This window comes from Euphorbia lathyris, chromosome 2 (genome assembly GCF_963576675.1).
Source record: "Euphorbia lathyris chromosome 2, ddEupLath1.1, whole genome shotgun sequence".
Taxonomy (NCBI): Eukaryota; Viridiplantae; Streptophyta; class Magnoliopsida; order Malpighiales; family Euphorbiaceae; genus Euphorbia; species Euphorbia lathyris.
This window is the reverse complement of record NC_088911.1, coordinates 58,982,948-58,991,294: the sequence shown is the minus strand read 5'-3', so window position 1 is coordinate 58,991,294 and position 8,347 is coordinate 58,982,948.

The following is an 8,347-nucleotide window of genomic DNA, read 5'->3' as shown; positions in this document are numbered from 1 at the left end:
AAAAGAGCTAATTGAAGCCAAATGATTTATGGTTATGAAATAGTTTGGAATTTGATTGTGAAAGGAAATTTGAGTACGTTATGATTTTGATGATTTAATATCCATCGAGAGTTATCCGGATCGGTGGTTTTATATTTGAAGACCATGTTCAGTGAGGGACATAGCCTGTGTACACAGTCTGAAGACCTATTGGGTATGGCAGCGAAGTGTTGGGTAAGACCATATGGGATATGCAACGTTAAGAGACGTCTCGACTATATATGTGGTTATAGATTGATACTTAAGGGGAGAAACTCGAGGATGGATACAATGTTTTAAGTTCATTTGGATTATATTTTTGGTTATGATTGATTTTGATATAAGGTTTTACGTTTGATTGAATACGAGTTGGTTTGATAAAATACTTATTTGATTACAAGTTGGTTTGATAAAACATTTATTTGATTATGAATTGGTTTGATGAAAAGTTCATTTGTTTTGATTCATTTTTTATAAGATGCATTATATATATAAAGTTATATGAACTTTATATTTTGAGTATATTTTATAAGGTTTTGATTAAATCCCTTGATAACTGTATATATGTAGCTATGTTAAGTAAAGTTGGTTTTTATAGCTGATAGTTTCTTACTGAGTTTTTTGTCTCACGTTTTTAAATGTTTTAATATTTTTAGGTGAGAAAGTACAAGATATAGAGAATGTTACCGACCGATTAGGCGAGATTTGGAAGTTGGCTGCTTATTATTAGAATTATGGTTAGAACTTTAGTATTTCAATTGTAATATAATGGAGTTGGTAAATATATGTTGAGGTCCTCGAATGACTAATGTAGTAGGAATATGAATTCTTTTAGAATATATATTGAAGAGGAAGGCCAAAATAAATAAAAAGAAAATGATATTATGATATTTGGATAAATTGGAGACTCCTAAGTATTGATTATGATCTTTCTATTTCACGCCTGATGCCGATTGAGGTCGTCTAGGGTCGGGTGTGACAGTTTGGTATCAGAGCTCTAGGTTAAATTCTTCGGACCTAAGGTTGGTAGTAATTGAGGAATATGAATATTTGGTGATAGCTAAGAAATAATCGATAGTATTTGAGGAATATAGATATTTGGTGATAGCTAAGAAATAATCGATAGTAATTGAGGAATATAGATATTTGGTGAAAGCGAGGAAATAATTTGGAATTTTTCGAGGATTGAGTAACTAGCTAATGAGGGGCAGAAATGAGATTTGATGGTTAGTAAAATATTAGGTGTTTGAAAATTAGTAAATTATTTGATATTTGGCGACATGGGTTACATACATGATATTGAGTATGACTTGGAGTTGATATTTGAGAGTTTAATAGTTAGCTTACAACCATATATATATATGAGATATGAGTAAATTATAATTTTGAACTAGAGATAATAAAGAATTGTTATATAGGTGCTGCGGGAGAAGCTGATTCATATCTGAATCTTATGGTGCATTTTTCGATCAGATATAGGCCGAATCTGTCATGGAGTCCTAAATGAAAGTTCTTTATTTTTATCTTACGTTTCCAGGGGTTTCTGAATCGTCTTATTCGGACTCCGTATGAAGAAGTTAGGCTTTAAACGGAATATGTAGGTCATTTTAGCTTTAAACCAGAATTTGGTTTTTGTTTTGATTTGTTTTCTCTTTATTTGAGAGAGACTGCTACTGGTTTACATGAGAAGTTGGTCTTCTTAGGAATATAGGAAATTGAGAAAATGATAAAGTGATCAATTGAAGATAATAGATATGGGATTGAGAAAGATAAAATATGGAGGTTTCATTTAATGGGTTTGGAAGTTGATTAATGATTGAGAGATTATAACATGAATTTAGTGTATTATAGAATCTTAAGTTGAATAAATGAGATCTGAAATTTAAATTACTGTTGTATTGGTGAACTTTATCGGGTTGAGGTTTAGAATTATTGAGAGTTATATAAATGATGTTTAGAGAGATGCCGATGTTAGTGATTAATGAGAAGTAAAGTGGGAGAATATATTAGAGTTCATGATTTGATGATTAAATATGAAAATTTTGTAAACTTAAATAGTGTTTGAGGAAATAATTAAGATATGAGTTTTGAGGACAAATTTTTCTGATCTTAAGCATAGTTTGATGTAGGAAATTAAGAGATAAATATGATATAAGATGATATATATGTTGATAATTGAAATTTTGTAGTACATATATTGGTAATAGAAATTATTTTTAGTTGAATTTTGTGTAATTATGGTTTAAGTTTATATAAGGATCAAATTGAATGTTTATAGATCAAATAAGAAAAGCGAATGATATTATAGATTTATTGACTTTTATGGGTGTAAAGATATTATTTGGAGTTTGGAGAAGACAGAAAAAAAACATTGATTGTCGTAATTTAGGTACCATATATTCCTTGACTATATAGTTTGGAGAGATGGTTGAAGTTTATTTGGTTGGATTGATGGTATATATAGTGGTGATTATAAGAAAAAAAATAGCATGTTAGCTTAATTGATTTTGAGGAGTTAAATAGAGAATTAGAAGAGTGATGTTGATATTAAGAGTTTATGAAATGACTCTTATTGATAGGAAATTGTATCATCATAATAAAGTTTATATTTTATTGATGATAATGATTGAAGATTATAATATAAATAATGGTTGGAGTGAAAAATTATAGATACAAGTATTGTTATTATGATGAAATAAGATTATATATTGATGCAAATCATTATTCGAATTATTTGAAGTTTAAGACAAATATAATATCGTACATATTAACGGTTTAAAAGTGAATTTTTTTAAAAGTCTATAGAATTTGGAGATAGGTGAAATATATTTGATATATATGCAATTGATGGAATCAACTGTGATTTTACTTTATTAAAGTGAGATTTGGTATATGTTAGGAAAATACGCATATAAAGTGTTGAAGTTTTATTGTGGATTTATTGGTGATGGAATTGACTAGGTTGAAGTTTAGAGTTACTAAGAGTTATATTTAAATGGTTGTTACAAAGATGTCAATATTGATAAATGATGAAGTTAATGGAGAGAAACATTAGAATTTGTGGTCTTATAATGATTATGAGGAATCTTGATGATTAGATATAACTTCGTGAGCTTAAAGATTATTGGAGGAAGAAAATTAAGATAGATTAGAGAATATGAATTTCGAGGACGAAATTTTTTAAGGTGGGGAGAATTGTCACGTCCGTATCTAAATTTCTAAAATTTATATTTTGATATTAGTATATATTATAATTATTGGGTGCGTGAAGTTAATTCGGTGGTATAGGCAAATTTTGGAGTTAATTCGATGGTTTTAAGTGTAAATTAAAAGTTTAGGGTTATTTTAAAAAGATTATATAAAGATGGAGGATCAAACTGGATTTTTTCCAGATTTAGATATATATTCACAGGAATTCGTGATCATCTTTATCATCATCATCTTTGTTTCTTTTTTTTCTTTTTCTTTTCTTTCTCTGTCTCTTCGTCATTTATATCGTTCCTGAACCGTTTCTCCACCGTTTCTTTGATTTACGGAGATTCTGTAAGTATTGTATGCACTAGGCCATTCCTTTTGTATATTTTACAGTGTGAATTTTGTATCCAAATGGTAGTTAATAAAATATGTATTCATGTGTAATTATTTGTGTTGTTTAATTACTTAATGAATATATATTAGTCCAAAGATTATTTATAAAGAGATAATATTATTAAGAGTTAATAATAATGAGATATATTTCTTTGGTAAAATAATAATCTTAAATGTTCATAGTCGGTGGATAATGAATTGGACACTCATCTATCCTTAGACTATCACCTCTGTTTATTTTCTCGATTAATATGAGATATTAATCAGAAACAGAAAATCTCATTCTATTTGATATGTTGATATCTGAATAAATATGTGGACATTCAAAGAGGTGAATGGTTCGAACTGTGACGTTAGATAATAATTGCACAAAGGTTTACTCCTAGTCAACATAATTATTATCTATGTCATAATAGTGCATATAGTCCTTTGACTTGAGGAAACTTAGTTGTTCTTACGCATGTAATTATAGTTTGTTCCTGCTTTGTACTGAGATCTTAATTCTGGTAATCCGGCAGTGAATCGCTATAGTTAGTTGTGTAGTGTAACAAGAGTTTGCTAATAGAGGATTCATTACTCTAAGTAAATAGAGATAAATCATAAAATAGTTATTGATTAGTTTTTTGATGGAATGAGTTCCTGACCAGGACAATAAGGCTCACCTTATGAGATAAGTATCAAAGAATGGTTCTTTGATGAGAGTCTTATTTTATCAAAGACTTAATTAATATTTCTTAGTATCTTGATGGTTAGAGCTTGACACTTTGTGACTCTAGTCAAGATCGGGATTTTTAATGAAAGGACTTTAGTGCATAGAAATTATGATCGATGGTTCATAATTAGTTTAATTATAAGTTTACTTCAAGTAACTTCATTTCTTAATTGGGACGTCATGGCGCAGTGTGTTAGCTGGAGATCATGACCTTTAGAAGACTATAAATAAATATAAGTTAAGCTTATATAGGATACACTTATAGTACAAGGAATTGGATTCCTGACATACTTACTAAGAGTTAGTACTATACCTCTAATGCCAGTTAAAGATGAACCTAGAAAGTCACACACATACAAGTTGCTTGTATCAAGCTTTAGTTAAATTGATTAATTAAAAGTGTTTTAATTAACTGATTGACACAATTGAATATATCAATGGGATTGACAAAACATTCTAACACTGTTTGATATTCAATTGTAATGAGGAAAATATAAATAATTATTCTTGCTCAATTTAAATTGATGGCTTTTTCCAAATACAATAGTCAAGTGTTGACTGTTGGAATAAAGGATAAAATAGTAATTAATTAAGTTGTTAATTAATTATTATTATATTAAATTAATAATAATATAATTAATAATTAATAATTAATTTATATTATTATTATAATATTATATTATATATATACATAACATGCACTAGGACACGTAATGTCCTAGTGCATGCTTTGTTTCAATCCAGGACTGGATTGAAACAAAGAGTATATATATCAAAAGCTATATATACATATATATACGAAATAATAATAATAGAGATACGATTTTTTACGGTTCAGAAAATCGGATCCGGAATCAATTTTCGATTTTGAGCAAGATTAATCAGTTTATTCGAGTCTTGATCTAATCGACTTAGTGGACTGACTAGAGACTTCACCACTAGAGAAGCTTTAATACCCGATTGGAATCTACAACAGGTATTTATACCAATCTCATAGTATAAATATCAATTTGATTATTAAAGAACTTAATGATCTTGGTTAAGGACTTGATGTCAGACATCGGATGTTTGACTGTTTATCAGAGTGATTGGATCACACTGATTGTTTGTTTAGGGAATTTTTTTTGAAATTCGTTCCTAAATACCAACATGCTTTCTCTTCAAATCCTTCAAGTGGTATCAGAGCCATCTAAGTTCTTTTATAGTTAATTGATGTTGTGTTCTTTTGATTGATATAATTATGGATTGTTGGGCCTTTTTCTTTTATTATTTTACTCCTATAGTTATAATTTTAAATTTCAATTTTTATGAATTTGGGTTTATAAATATTGAAGTCTTGGAATCAATCAAACAAACAAACAAACAACAACAAAGCCTTAGTCCCGAAATGATTCGGGGTCGGCTAACATGAACCATCATATAAAACCGTGAAATCAAGTCGTGTCAGCGACACAAATTCGCTCCCTCCACTCCGTCCTATCCACTACCATATTTTCCTCAATTCCCAGTAAACTCATATCACTCTCGATCACCCTCCTCCAAGTTTGCTTAGGTCTTCCCCTACCCCTCACCACTATATCCCTTTGCCACTCTTCGGTTCTCCTAACCGGTGCATCAACCGCTCTACGTTTCACATGGCCAAACCACCTTAGTCGGTTTTCTCTCATTTTATTCTCAATAGATGTGACCCCTACTTTTGTCCTAATTATTTCATTACTCACCCGATCCTTTCTCGTATGACCACACATCCATCTCAACATACGCATCTCCTCCACCGACATCTTATGGATGTGGCAGTGTTTCACTGCCCAACACTCCGTACCATATAACAATGCTGGTCTAATTGCCGTCCGGTAGAATTTTCCCTTCAATCTATTAGGCATGTCGGGGTCACAAAGGAAACCCGTAGCACTCTTCCACTTCGACCAACCAGCTTTAATCCTATGAGCAACATCTCCATCTACTTCTCCATCCGTTTGGATAATAGATCCTAAATACCGAAAGCAATCCGAGGCCTGAACAACTCTCCCATCTAGGGTGATCGACCCTGCCTCCCTACTCCTATGGCCGCTAAACTTACACTCCAAATATTCTGTCTTACTTCGGCTCAACTTAAAGCCTCTAGATTCTAGAGTTTGTCTCCATAGTTCTAACTTCCTCTCCACTCCTTCTTTCGTTTCATCAACCAACATAATATCATCTGCAAACAGCATGCACCATGGTATACCATCTTGAAGTGAACTTGTTAGTTCATCCATAACGATGGCAAAAAGAAATGGGCTTAGTGCGGAACCTTGATGCACTCCAATCGTAATAGGAAACTCTTCAGTCTTCCCAGCACTAGTACGTACACTCGTACATGCTCCCTCATACATGTCCTTTATGATGTCAACATATTTTCACGAAATGCCTTTCCTTATCAAGGCCCACCAAAGTACTTCCCTTGGTACCTTATCATATGCTTTCTCCAAGTCAATGAAAACCATATGCAAGTCTTTCTTCTTATTTCGATAGTGCTCCATTAATTGTCTCATTAGATGGATGCCTTCCATAGTTGATCTTCCCGGCATAAAGCCAAACTGGTTTTCCGAGATCTTCACTATCCTCCTTAGCCTTTGTTCGATCACTCGCTCCCAAAGTTTCATAGTGTGACTCATTAATTTGATTCCCCGATAGTTGGCACAATCTTGGACATCGCCTTTATTCTTATACAAAGGGATTAAGATACTTTTCCTCCATTCTGATGGCATCTTATTGTTTCTCCAAATTTTGTTGAAGAACGTCGTCAACCATTCGATTTCTCTTTCTCCCAAACATCTCCAAATCTCAATAGGGATTCCATCAGGTCCTACTGCTTTCTTCAACTTCATCTTACTTAATGCCATTTTGACTTCACCCTTTTGAATTCTCCGCAGGCATTCATGATTTATCATATCGTGATGGATACTTATATCTCCAACATCTTGTCTGCGATCTCCATTAAATAAGTCATCAAAATAGGACCTCCATCGTTCCTTGATATCCTTATCTCCAACTAGGACTTTCTGGTCCACATCCTTCACAAATTTAACTTTTCCGAGATCTCTCGTCTTCCTATCTCTCATCCGAGCAATTCTATATATGTCTCTTTCCCCTTCTTTCGTATCCAATCTTGTATACAGATCCCGATTCACCTTTGCTCTAGCATCTCGTATGACCTTCTTTACTTCCCTTTTAGTCTCTTTGTATTTTTCGTAGTTCTCGTCACTCCTACATTTTCCCAATATTTTATAGGATTCTCACTTACTCTTTACTGACTGTCGTACTTCTTCTGTCCACCAAGATGTGTCCTTACCCGGTGGCATGCTACCTTTAGATTCCCATAGAACTTCCTTCGCTACTTCCCTTATACTATGCTCCATCTTAATCCATATCGGATCTATATCTAAATCCATATTACAAGTCCAAACATCTTTTTTGGTCATCTCATCCACAAATTTTTGTTGATTCTCCCCTTGCAATTTCCACCACTTAATCTTAGTCTCTACTTGTGGTGTTTGTTTTCTTATAAATTTCCTACTTCAAAAATCAAGCACCACTACTCTATGTTGGGTTGTCGTACTCTCACCAGGGATCACCTTACAATCAATATAACTCTTTCTCCAAGCACTCCTTACTAAGAAGAAGTCAATTTGGCTCGCATTACCGCCACTCCGATAAGTCACTAAGTGGGATTTTCTCTTCATAAACCATGTGTTCATGATACTCAAGTCATAGGCTGATGCGAATTCCAAAATATCATTTCCTGCTTCATTCTTATCTCCAAAACCATACCCTCCATGAACACTCTCAAACCCATCTCGCCTAGAACCCACGTGTCCATTGAGATCACCCCCCAGTACCATTTTTTCATCCCTAGGAACCTGTTGCACCACTTACTCTAAGTCCTCCCAAAAAGCTTGTCTTATAAAGACATCTAATCCTATTTGTGGCGCATATGCACTAATGACATTCACAACCTCATCCCCTATCACTAGCTTAACACTCATA